At 39.3% G+C, this 14,315-nt stretch overlaps 1 protein-coding gene and 2 non-coding genes across 3 annotated transcripts in view; 1 reads left to right on the top strand and 2 right to left on the bottom strand.

Annotated features, from left to right (window-relative positions):
• The window catches only part of LOC133570505 (uncharacterized), a 490,167-nt gene that overhangs the window by 469,072 nt on the left and 6,780 nt on the right, over positions 1–14,315 (bottom strand). The window lies entirely within an intron of this gene.
• On the bottom strand, positions 261–379 carry LOC133571151 (5S ribosomal RNA). The gene has a single exon (XR_009810308.1). It is a non-coding gene; the product is annotated as a 5S ribosomal RNA (ribosomal RNA).
• LOC133571150 (5S ribosomal RNA) lies at positions 2,602–2,720 on the top strand. Its single transcript, XR_009810307.1, has one exon. It is a non-coding gene; the product is annotated as a 5S ribosomal RNA (ribosomal RNA).

Raw genomic sequence — 14,315 nt, 5'->3', positions numbered from 1 at the left:
GGCGTGGGCGAGGTTGACTGACTGCAAAAGACCACACCATTATTTTTAAATCAATCTAAATATTGCTCTAGTTGGTATTTGTGTTTTAAATCCTGTTGTAAAGGTTTGTACCTTCAACTGTAGTTGTAAATATTAAGTGGAATTGTATTATAATAACCGAATATATTCCCTTATTTTGGAATAGTTGCAATTAAAGCAATACATGAATCACAACAGCTGTAGTCTCAGCACTTTGTAGCGCCCTCTGGCGTGAGTGTAAAAGCTTACAGCACCTGGTATTCCCAGGCGGTCTCCCATCCAAGTACTAACCAGGCCCGACCCTGCTTAGCTTCCGAGATCGGACGAGATCGGGCGTGTTCAGGGTAGTATGGCCGTAAGCCGAAAGACGAGGTAAAACCAACCTTTTTAAATGGAACTCTTACAGACGGGATGGGAGACAATTGTTATTTATCTTAGAGTCTGGCGCGCATGCGTACACTAATGTGCGTTTTCTGTCTGTGTGATTGTCTTCCTTTGCTACGGCGGTCAAGTTGCTTTCACGGTGGATATTTGCCTCCGGAGCTCCAGCGGAAGCTCCCCCTCACTGTGCCCACACTGCTCTCTCATGCTGCGGGGAGATTGCAGGAGAGGTGCCGCTCTCAACACTACTTTATGCTTAGGGACCGTCAATAAATTACTATTGTCTTCGAAGATGTATATCTGCTACATCAAAACACTGATTCATCTAAAAGGAGGTCAAAGTCAGAGTCCTACATTTTTAATATCGTTCCTGATTTTATAATTTAAATCATTTTTTAATGTAAAAAATAATAATTTGTTTTAAAAGTCTCCATGTCATCATGCAACTTAGTAACCAAATTCAACTTTATATTAGTCCGGCCCTAACCAATCTGGCGCCCTAGGCAAGATTTGTGAAGTGTATATACTCACAAGAAAGTGAATAGCTTTGTCTTTGACCTTTTTTTTTTTACTTACAACTATACCTAATATATAAAGGGGTGGAAAAGTGACTATTACCTGCAGGGCAAACATTAGCTAACCAGAAGGCAATAACAATGTAAACAAAAAACACCTGCTTAAAAGATCTAATACAAATGTCCCTGAGGAATGTAAGGTGGGAGTACTGTAATTACCTAACGTTACATTATTATTTTCCATAACAATTTAGCCCCCTCCACAATATTAACCCGACGTTAAAACAGAACTAGCTATTTATTGATTAGCAATTGCCGAATCATGTAACATTAGCTTAATGCTAAAAAGCCAGGTTACTATCACATTCTGTAACAGACAAAAAATTTCATGTAGGCTAACGTTACCTACCTGCTACCTCTGTCTTTTCTCGTTTCTCCTCCTCTTCTTTTCTCTTTTTTCTTCCCTGGGCACCTGACAGTTTTGGCCGTTTTGACATCTTGTGTTGATTTTTTGATGTGGTGACGTCCAAAAAGAGTCATGATACGGGAAGGGAGGGGGCGCACCGTGCGGGGGGGGGGGGGGGGAGGGAGGTGGGGGGGGGGGGGGGGGGGGGGGGGCGTAATGTTGTAACAAATAATATTTCTATTAAATAGGCTTTACTTTGCATTTTAATTAACGTGGGATTATTTTTTGTATTTAGAAATAATAGTACCAACTTCTTTTTTTTTTTTTTTCTCCAACATTTGTGGCACTGGCGTGGCGCCCCCTGATGGACGGCGCCCTTAGCATTTGCCTATACGGCCTATGCCACGGGCCGGCCCTGGTCGTGCTAACCTTTTATTTTAAAATAGGTTCAAAAACATTTTGATATTAAAAACAAATGTTTCTTTTCAATAGATTCCTGGTCATATGACCTAAAATCCCAAATTCACTTGATATTTGAAGTGTTTTTTCTAATGTGATTCACACCTTTTTGTTTTAAAAAGTAAGTTTAATTGGATTTTATATAAATTTGTAATATTGAAAACCATGGTTTCATTTTTAGCTCCCGCAACAACTACGACTATCCAACATAAAACCAACTTGACTCTCATTTGGAGCTAATAAAAATGTTGATAATTATCTGTATAAGACATATCATGCACATGATCTTTATTAAAACACTCTTTTTTTAAATAAAACCCTATTCCAGAATAAAAGGTTGTGCGTTACACTAAAAGGTTAGCACGACTAATAAGTGGAATTAGGTTACTAAATTGTATGACATGGAGACTATTGGGAAAATATCCTTATTTTTTATATTAAACATGGATATATATGTTAGAATTATGAAATAATGGGCATGCACAATAAGGAGGTATGACTAATTATTTACCTTCTTTTAGATGAATCAGTGTTTTGATGCAGCAGATATACATTTTTCAAGACAATAGTGATTTATTGACGGCCCCTAAGCATAAAGTAGTGTTGAGAGCTGTGATGAGGTGGCATCTGAATGCAGCTGGGATAGACTCCAGCACCCCCTGCCACCCCAAAAGAGACAATGGATGGAGAGCTGCACCTCACACAGCCAGAAAAAGCACATTAGTGTACGCATGCGCGCCAGGCTCTAAGATAAATAATAATTGTCTCCCATCCCGTCTATTAGAGTTCTATTTAAAAAGGTTGGTTTAACCTCGTCTTTCGGCTTACGGCCATACTACCCTGAACACGCCCGATCTCGTCCGATCTCGGAAGCTAAGCAGGGTCGGGCCTGGTTAGTACTTGGATGGGAGACCGCCTGGGAATACCAGGTGCTGTAAGCTTTTACACTCACGCCAGAGGGCGCTGTTTCTCACTTCTTGCAAAAATAAAAAACAATGGTTTTTATTTCACTTTCAGTTTTACAAAAAGACATGTCATTTTATAAATTCACCAGTCACGGATAGTCCGTCAATATGTTCAACACCAGTTTGGCTGTTACTGCAATATAACAATATAACAATGTATCGTAATTACGGTAATACACAATATGAGAATGTGTGCTGTATAAATGAATGAATGAATTACTTAATTTAATTAGAACACAACAGGAGCAGTAAATATGCAGGGATTACCTAAACTGATGTGTTGTGTTAATTTAGCAATATTAAAAGTGTCATATGTAGAATTTGCATGTCAAGTGATCATTAAATGTCCCTGATATGTCAAAAGGCGTTAATAAATCATGTTCTTTTCCAATACCTCTATAACTGATAACAGTAGTTCAGCTGGTATATGCTCACTTCATAATTAGATTTACAGCCCCGAAATCTTGTTATTGTTTTCATTTCCATGTCCCGCCCTCTACCGTTTGACCAACTAGAAAGTCTGTGAGTGTGTCACATCCAGGTTGCCAGTTACACACCGTCATCTTCGTCTGGCTACTGCCACTGGTAAAGTTACTAAACATGTCAGACCTTAGTCAATCTAAAAGGCCTTGTTACCATTTTCAACTTATTCATGACAAAGCCAGGAACAAAATGAGGATTTGTATCAGGGATGCCTTTGAAAGATGGAGACCATTGAAGGCGGAGAAGATTTTTTCATCTGATGCCAAACTTCCTAATTTCCTCCTTGAAAGGTAAGTCAGGCATTTACCTTTTCTTATTACTTGTAATAAATGGAAATGGACAGTTGGTATGTAAACTATATTGTCCAATACAGTCTATGATCTTGTCTAACAAAGCTAGTATGTTCATGCAACCAATGCTTAGTGTGATGGTGCTCAGCTCCTAGTGTAATGCTTAGCATGCTAGCCCGGTCAATGACACATCCACATATAAGCTAACGGGGGAAATATTATGCCTGTTATCCTGTATGTCCATGTGTATTTGAACTGACAAGGTAAAATATATTTTCCATAAATAAAACCAATGTGGATATGTGTAATGTCTGTGCCTATTTCCTTCTCAACATGCTGATAGGCTGAGGAAATGTGTTCCAACATTAGCACGGCTGTCGTCATGGCAATGTGAAAGGTATGGAGACAGACACATCACATGATCAAATAATTCCTCATTGGTGTAGCCTATAGACACACCTTAGTAAAATGTCTCTTTAGTTTTGGGCGTACATTAGACTGCTAAGCATGCTCTGCTTATTTTCACCAGTAGAACCTTTGCTAGTGTTGGTTGTAGTTTGTTCTAGTCTGTTTTCTGATAGTACTGACAACAACCATGTGGTTGCTATTTGTTGTGATATTGTGCGCAGGCATGATTGCACTTCTTCCTGAAAATAGCCTAATTCTGTGTAAAATGTGTTGGTTAGAGATTTGTTATTGACAAAATGCTTGTCTATTCAGCATTTATGGTCCCAGCACCTCAACCCTTAGTAAGAGGCAGTGGAAGTTGGAAGTTCCTTGGAGTGGCCCAGTCCATGGAGCTGGATTCGGCTGCGTATCTGGCAACCTCAGTCAGGGAGAGAGGAGGGGGACTACAGAATTTTGACTGTGATTGCAGTACCATTTCTGGCCACATTATTACATATGGCTCCTTTAAAAAAAAAAGCATGCATGTCAGCTTTATGTTAGTAGTAGGGGTGCATGATAAATATTGTACAGATAATTATCAATCTATATATATTTTTTATTAGCTCCAATTGAGAGTTAATTGGGTTTTATGTTGGACATTCGTAGTTGTAGCGGGAGGTTGAAAAGTAACCATGGTTATCAATATCACAAATGTATTATATAATCCATCCATTCATCCATTTTCTACTGCTTGTCCCTCCAATTAAACTTACATTTTAAAACAAAAAGGCATGAATGACACTAGAGAAAAGCACTTAAAATATTAAGTGAATTTGGTATTTTAAGTGACTTAGGAATCTTTTAAAAAGAAACCAAGATTTTTAATATGCAAATGTTTTTTTTTAAATAAAATCCTATTTTTAAAAAAAAGGGTATATATTATATAAAACTGGATATCCATCCATCCATTTTCTACCGCTTATTCCCTTCGGGGTCGCGGGGGCGCTGGAGCCTTTCTCAGCTGCAATTGGGTGGAAGGCGGGGTACATCCTGGACAAGTCGCCACCTCATCGCAGGGCCAACACAGATAGACAGACAACATTCACACTCACTGGATATGAATGATAAAAGTAGGAGGTAATGGGCGTGCACGTTAGCACGTTATTAAGGAGGTAGGACTATTTATTTGACCTCCTTTTAGATGAGTCAGTGTTTTTGATGTAGCAGATATACATCTTCGAAGACAATAGTAATTTATTGACGGTCCCTAAGCATAAAGTAGTGTTGAGAGCGGCACCTCTCCTGCAATCTCCCCGCAGCATGAGAGAGCAGTGTGGGCACAGTGAGGGGGAGCTTCCGCTGGAGCTCCGGAGGCAAATATCCACCGTGAAAGCAACTTGACCGCCGTAGCAAAGGAAGACAATCACACAAAGGAAAACACAAATAAGCCACGTGAGCTCTGGAAAATTCTCAACAACCAGCTTCCTGGTTGCAGCCAGAAACTTAAAACCAGACTCACCAACATCAGCATCAAGGAGGGTGACTCCCTCATTACAGACAGAATGGAGGTAGTAAGCAGACTTAACACCTTTTTCACCAGCATAGCCACAACTCTTGTCAACAAGCTGTCCCACCACTCTGGTCGCTTTGGTGTAGAACACATTAAAGCCTTCTACAGAAAGCTAGGAGTATCCAACAATGATTTCAAATTAGAAATGGTCACAGCTGATGAGGTGTTTAAAAAATTGAGCGCGCTCCACCCAAACAAGGCCACCAGCCTTGACAAAATCCCCTCCAGATTCCTCAGGGACTCTGCCTCCATCATTGCCCCTATCATCACACACATAATTAACCTCTCAATTTCACAAGGCCAAGTACCAAAAGATTTTAAGATAGCAAGAGTAACTCCCCTCTTTAAAAAAGGAAGCAAATTGGAACCTGGCAACTACCGACCTGTTTCTATTCTCAGTTCCATTTCGAAAGTAATGGAAAAAATAGTTTATGAACAGGTCGATAGTTACCTTGCCACTAATAAACTCATGTACAAATTCCAATCCGGCTTCAGAACTAACCACTCCACTGACACATGCCTTCTCTATCTGACTTCAGAACTAACCATTCCACTGACACATGCCTTCTCTATCTGACTTCAGAACTAACCACACCACTGACACATGCCTTCTCTATCTGACTTCAGAACTAACCACTCCACTGACACATGCTTTCTCTATCTGACTTCAGAACTAACCACACCACTGACACATGCCTTCTCTATCTGACTTCAGAACTAACCACTCCACTGACACATGCCTTCTCTATCTGACCGACCACATCAAACATGAGGTGGACGTGGGCATGGTCATGCTGGACCTTCAGAAGGCCTTTGACACCATTGACCACACTATACTGTTGGATAAGCTCAGAGCAATCGGATTTGATAAAACCTCATCGAGCTGGATGCAATCTTACTTGGAGGGGAGGGAACAGGTGGTTGAGTTGAACGGCACCGTGCCCCCCCCTCCCAGTAAGCTGTGGAGTCCCCCAAGGCAGTATATTAGGGCCTTTACTGTTCCTAATATACATAAACGACATGTCATCAGCATGCGACTGTGAATTGTTTTTGTTTGCGGATGACTCGGCCCTGCTGGTATCCGGCAAGGACAAGTCACAGGTGGAGAAAATCCTCAGTGCTGAACTCTGTAGAACTTGCACCTGGCTCGCTGACAACAAGCTATCCATACACTTGGGTAAAACAGAATCCATCCTGTTTGGGTCCCACATCAACCTTAAGAAAGTCAGTGACTTCACTATAAAAGTGGGTGACATTGTTATCACCAGGAAAGATGAGGTCACCTACCTAGGTTCCATTCTAGAGGCTAATCTTTCCTGTGATAAAATGGCAACCAAGGTAATCAAAAAGGTCAACCAACGAACGAGATTTCTCTGTAGAATCTCCTCTCTGGTCAACAAAAGCACCATGAAGATTCTGGAGGGAACTCTCGTTCAACCCTTTTTCCATTACGCATGCACCTCCTGGTACCCTAGCACCTCCAAAACCCTCAAATCTAGACTCCAAACATCCCAGAACAAGATAGTCAGATTACTTCTAGACCTCCACTCCAGATCACATCTCACTCCTACCCACTTCTACAAAGTGGGCTGGCTCAGGGTGGAGGACAGAGTAAAACAACTTGCACTGAGCCTAGTCTATAAAATCCGCTACACCTCCCTGATACCGAAGTACATGTCAAACTACTTCCTTAACGTAAATGACCGCCATAACCACAACACCAGGGGGAGCTCCACTAACCACGTTAAACCCAGATTCCGATCTAACAAAGGTCTTAAATCATTCTCCTTCTATGACACATCAATGTGGAATGCACTCCCAACAGGTGTAAAAGAAAGTGTATCTCTATCCTCCGTCAAAACCGCAATAAAACAACTTCAACCCTTGACTAACACCCTCCCTTCCTCATCATACCTCTTCGGATTGTAAATAATCAAATGTAGTCACTTATTCTTATAATTTCTGATCTCTCTCTCTGTGTCCAATACTTGCTGTACATATGTACCAAGTCAGACCTACACTGTTCCAATGTCAATTTCTCTGAAGTGTTGATACCAACCAAACGTAACCCCCCCCACCCCCCCCCCCCCCCCCCCCCCCCATATCCCACACCCCGGATTGTAAATAATGTAAATAATTACATTTATGTACTGTGATGATTAACTTGTGTGATGACTGTATTATGAAAATAGTATATATCTGTATCACAAATCGATTTAAGTGGACCCCGACTGAAACAAGTTGAAAAACGTATTCGGGTGTTACCATTTAGCGGTCAATTGTACGGAATATGTACTTCACTGTGCAATCTACTAATAAAAGTTTCAATCAAGCAACATGCATCTGCTAGCTCATGATCGCCCCCACTTCTCAGTGTGGCGAGTTGGAGTACTACAAGAAGCACTCTAATACAGTGCTTAAATCTGTATTTTTAGTCTTATTATCAAGGAATAATGAGGTCACACTTATATTAAAACATTAATGCTAAGGTTTCGTCCAGTAGTGGGCCGGTGATGATGATGATGATGATGATGATGATGAAGATGTATTTGTGCAAGTGAACAATTGGATCCACAAGGGACAACAACCCTTTCCACAGACTACACACACACATCAGAAACATAAATGTTAGAAGCCTACAACAATATATGTGAAGAAGACTTTAGGATTAAAAGTGAAGATGTGAGGTGAAATAAGTACAAATGCAGCAATAAAAACAAGCAACTCCACTCACGATGGCTCTAAAGTTCAGTGATGTGTTGCTAACTTCAGCATTTTTCTTCTTTGTTGATGTTTTGCAGTAGTTAACATCCATGATGTAACAATGCTGCTAATCTACCAGAGTCCACATTTTGTTTACCATTTTATTCATTCATACTTTTAATTGGATAAAAACATCAATAAAATGCAATGGAAAAAATGTGTGAAAAATAAACAATAAAAATAATAAGATGTCCTCTCTTCACAGATGAGAAAATAGAATAAAATAGTAGCGTCATATATAACATTCAATACATGCACACAACTTAAAAAGTAAGTACAGGACAACATATAAGACTAGAAGATGAGAAGCACTACATACAACATCAAATATACATTCTTATTAAACATGCTGTGTTTTTAAACTACATTTAGCACAATCACTGTTTAAGTGTTTTTACATCCCTGCAGCTTCCATGACTGTTACACACTTGTGTCTACTGACCTGATACTTATACCTGAACATCTTATCACACACAGTGCAACTAAACGGTTTCTCTCCAGTGTGTGTTCTCATGTGTGTGGTCATGATTTCCTTTCTGGAGAAACTCTTCTTACAAACATCCATCCATCCATCCATTTTCTACCGCTTATTCCCTTCGGGGTGGCGGGGGGCGCTGGAGCCTATCTCAGCTACAATCCGGCGGAAGGCGGGGTACACCCTGGACAAGTCGCCACCTCATCGCAGGGCCAACACAGATAGACAGACAACATTCACACTCACATTCACACACTAGGGCCAGTTTAGTGTTGCCAATCAACCTATCCCCAGGTGCATGTCTTTGGAGGTGGGAGGAAGCCGGAGTACCCGGAGGGAACCCACGCAGTCACGGAGAGAACATGCAAACTCCACACAGAAAGATCCCGAGCCCGGGATTGAACTCACGACTACTCAGGACCTTCGTTTTGTGAGGCCGACGCACTAACCCCTCTGGCACCGTGCTGCCCCGTGTGTGTTCTCATGTGCAATATAATTTCCTTCTTAGTGTTGAATCTTTTAACAAAAGCTGAACAAGCAAAAGGTTTCTCACCTGTGTGTGTTCTCATGTGTAATATAATTGCATTCTTAGTGTTGAATCTTTTAGCACAAGCTGAGCAAGCAAAAGGTTTCTCTCAAGTGTGTGTTCTCATGTGTGTGGTCATGTGTTCCTTTCTGGAGAAACTCTTCTTACAAACAGAGCAAGTAAAACGTTTCTCACCTGTGTGTGTTCTCATGTGTAATATAATTGCATTCTTAGTGTTGAATCTTTTAGCACAAGCTGAGCAAGCAAAAGGTTTCTCTCCAGTGTGTGTTCTCATGTGTGTGGTCATGCTTTGCTTTCTGGAGTAACTCTTCTTACAAACAGAGCAAGTAAAAGGTTTCTCTCCAGTATGTATTCTCATGTGTTCTGTAAAATGACCCTTGTGTCGAAATGATTTCCCACATTCAGAGCAGTCAAAGTGTTTGTTGTTAGTGTGATGTCTCGTATCACCTTTAGAGTCATTTTTACTCTCCAAAGGTTTTTGGATGTGGTCACTGTGATCAGAAGAGTGTGACATCATGTGGTCCATGTCTGACAGTGGAGCAAAGATGCTGTCTGGTTCTGACTTGATATCTTCACAATGCTCTCCATCAGCTTCTGTGATGTGTTGACTTACAAGCTCCGCCCCTCTGTTCTCCTCACTTTGACTGTGATGAAGCTGTAAGGACTGAGCTTCATCTTCATCATGAAGCTGCTCCTCTTTAATGTGGGAGGGGGCCTGTAGCTCCTTCTGTCCCACACTGGTGTGCCACTCCTCTTCATGACTCCCCGCTGACACCCGCTGGACGTCTGCAGAACAAATGAGGTGTTACTGTATTGAAGTTTGCAGTATTCAAACTATTGACATGTGAGCTAGGCCAAATAGACAGTGATGGGCAAGCTACCTGGACAATGTAGTAAGCTAAGCTACAAGTTACTCTCAATTAAATGGAGCTAAGCTATCCTCAGAGAATTGTAGCACGCTACACTACAAGCTACACTGCAAAAGTAGCTTGCCACATCAAATATATATATATATATATATATATATATATATATATATATATATATTGTCCCACATGTATAATATCAATGTTTATGTTGTCCATGGAAAGAAGTTAGTAAGAAGCAAAAGAAAAACAACCAACCATGGATGACAAAAGGACTGAAAAATGCTTGTCACAAAAAAAAGACATTATATGGAATATTAATAACACAGACATCTATAGAGGCAGAAAATAAGTATAAGAAATATAAAAACAAGCTAATTGGTCTACTAGGAACATGTAAGAAGGAATACTACAGACAATTATTAAAGAAGAACAGAAACAACATGAGAGCAACATGGGGCATCCTAAATAGCATCATTAAAAATGCTGCTAAGAAAGATTACCCCCAGTACTTTCTACATGGAAATACAAAAAATGACAATATGAACCAAATAGTTGAACGTTTTAATGATTACTTTGTTAATATCGGAAAAAATGTGGAACAAAGATTTCCAAATGCAGATGATGGATCAGTTGAGGACTTGAGTGAGCTCATAGACAGAAATCCCAATTCCATGTTTCTTAAGAATGTGACAAAAGAAGAAATAATCAAAATTGTAAAACATTGTAAATCCAAGACCTCAACCGACTGTCATGGAATAGATATGGTAACCATAAAAAAGGTTATAGAAGACATTTCAGAACCTCTGACATATATCAGCAACGTATCATTTCTAACCGGCAAATTCCCTGACAAAATGAAAATTGCAAAAGTCTACCAATTTATACGAATGGAGACATACACCAGTTTACTAACTACACACCAGAATTCACAGCAAATATCTCAACATGGATAGCATTAATCCAAATAACAGAGGAAATGAGCAATGCAATAGATGGTAAAGAATGTGCGGCCGCAGTATTCATGGACTTAACAAAAGCATTTGACACAATTAATCATGATATTTTAATAACAAAACGAGAACGATATGGCATCATAGGTTTGGTCTTGAACTGGGTAATAAGTTATTTAACCAACAGGAAGCAATATGTGAAGATGGGTGAAAATATGTCAACACGGCTAGATATATCCTGTGGTGTACCCCAGGGATCAATACTGGGACCAAGATTGTTTTATCTTTATATAAACCACATTTGTAAAGTTACAAAGGACTTAAAGTTAGTTTTATTTGCAGACGACACAACTGCTTTCTGTTCAGGAGAGAACACACAGAAGATAATACAAATAATAACAGAAGAAATGAACACATTAAAAAGATGCTTTGACAAAAACAGACTATCTTTGAGTCTCAGTAAAACTAAAATAATGCTATTTGTGACAGTAGAAAAGAGCATCATACACAAATACAAATAAACGGAATAGATATTGAAAGGGTAAAAGAAACCAGATTGTTGGGAGTATTAATAGATGATAAAATGAACTGGAAATCTCACATACAAAACATACAACATAAGGTGAATTTGCAAACAGCTAAAATGATACACAAAGCAAACTATTACCTGCTAGCCAAGAATGTACAACAATTCTCAACAAAAGAGGAGAAATATAATCTCAGAGAAAAATGTAATTTAAAACATTTGTATGCACGTACAACACTTAAGACCTTCAGTATATCAGTATGTGGAATTAAATGATGGAATGGATGAAGCAAAGCAATCAAACAATGTACTAATATGATCCACTTCAAGAAACTCTTCACACTTAAAGTGTTTACAAAGTACAAAGAAGAAGATAAACATTCTCAATTTATTTCATCCATCATTCATTTTCTACATCATCTTACTCATCTCACCATATGAAATATAACTTACTTCACTCATTATTATTTATTTATTTTTATTGTGATTACTTATGGAGTATATTGTGAATACATTGAGAACAGGAAGTGAACAAAAGTGTTAGCAACTGTTATGTAAAAGAAAAGGGGTAGGATTAAATAAGCTCTCCTTCCTACTCCTTTTCCAACATGTTGAAAAGACAAACTGGAAATTGTGATGTATCATGTTGTATGCATGCATGTGTGATGTATCATGTTGTATGCGTGCATGTGTGATGTATCATGTTGTATGCATGCATGTGTGATGTATCATGTTGTATACATGCATGTGTGATGTACCATGTTGTATGCATGCATGTGTGATGTATCATGTTGTATGCATGCATGTGTGATGTATCATGTTGTATACATGCATGTGTGATGTATCATGTTGTATGCATGCATGTGTGATGTATCATGTTGTATGCATGCATGTGTGATGTATCATGTTGTATGCATGCAAGTGTGACGTATCATGTTGTATGCATGCATGTGTGATGTATCATGTTGTATGCATGCATGTGTGATGTATCATGTTGTATGCATGCATGTGTGATGTATCATGTTGTATGCATGCATGTGTGATGTGTCATGTTGTATGCATGCAAGTGTGACGTATCATGTTGTATGCATGCATGTGTGATGTATCATGTTGTATGCTTGCATGTTCCAAATAAACTCACCTCAACTAACACTTGGTGGACATTCAAGCCACAAAATGCAAATGGAGTATTGTTGGTGTATTTTGGATGGTTATAGAGGACCTCTCATTGGCTCCATTGCAAGTGGACTTTTATTTACATTTATGAGTTAGAATTAGGGCTGGGTGATGTATGGAATATACTGGATATATCGTGGGTTTGTCTCTGTGTGATATAGAAAATGACTATATGGTGATATTGGAGTATACGTTCTCACACAGTTGCTTTTAGCTTCAAGCATTACACTACAGGCTCTTCTCACTCTTTCTTGTCTCTCCTTCTCACAGAGACATAAAACAAGCGCACCTTCTTACATACGTCACATACTGTCACGTGTGCAACGTCATACGCTCTCACGGAGCAGACAGGTAGCGGCATGGTAACGTTAGCTGTGGTGCTAGTGGTAATACGAGAGAAAGAAGGTGCCAATCTGGTCACAAATTAAGGCAGAATTAATTCCCGAGACAAACAGCAGGAGGTCCATCATCTGGCAGTGGTTTGGCTTCAAGCGGGTAGATGGTGAACAAGTATGCAGCAAAAGCGTTGCTACAAAAAGTAGAAGCACTGCTAATGTAGCATCATTTGAAAAGTCACCCGCTAGACAATGAAGAGTTCTTGAAACTCTGCATGTCAACATCTCCGTTCAGTGCCACACCCACAAAATGCCCAAGCAACCATTTCCACATCAACACCGTATGAAACAAATAGTCAACAACAGAAGGAGATAACGTCCGCAGGAACCTACCACATAGTGAAGGACATACACTATTTGATTTCCTATTATGCAGCTCATTTTTATTTGACACTTATTGAAATATCTTGTGTGACATCATGCACAAAAGTGCACTTTATTTGTTTTAAACTATTGTAGTGGCGTTCTGTACAAAAAGTGCACTTTAATTTAGTGTTGTTTTGATGTCATCTTAGTGACATCATGCACAAAAGTGCACTAATAGCTTGTTTTAAAATGTCTCTGACAATCTTGCACTTTGTTTTGAAATGACATGAATGTTTGTGCCACTGCTTAATAACTGTTTAATAAATACACTTTTGCTAAATTGACTTAGTTGTGGTTTCCCTCTCTGCATGAATGTTTAAAAGTAGCATATATTAATGCAGTATGAAGAAGAATGTTTTAATGTAGACACATAGAATCATCATACTGCTGTCATTATATGCATCAAGTGTTCATTCAAGGCTAAGGCAAAATATCCACATATATATGGTGTATCGTGACATGGCCTAAACATATCCACATATATATGGTGTATCGTGACATGGCCTAAACATATCCACATATATATGGTGTATCGTGACATGGCCTAAACATATCCACATATATATGGTGTATCGTGACATGGACTAAACATATCCACATATATATGGTGTATCGTGACATGGACTAAACATATCCACATATATATGGTGTATCGTGACATGGACTAAACATATCCACATATATATGGTGTATCGTGACATGGCCTAAACATATCCACATATATATGGTGTATCGTGACATGGACTAAACATATCCACATATATATGGTGTATT

Source organism: Nerophis lumbriciformis, linkage group LG28 (genome assembly GCF_033978685.3).
Source record: "Nerophis lumbriciformis linkage group LG28, RoL_Nlum_v2.1, whole genome shotgun sequence".
Classification (NCBI taxonomy): domain Eukaryota; kingdom Metazoa; phylum Chordata; class Actinopteri; order Syngnathiformes; family Syngnathidae; genus Nerophis; species Nerophis lumbriciformis.
Note: the sequence above shows the minus strand (reverse complement) of the source record. Positions and strands in the feature narration are given on the sequence as shown.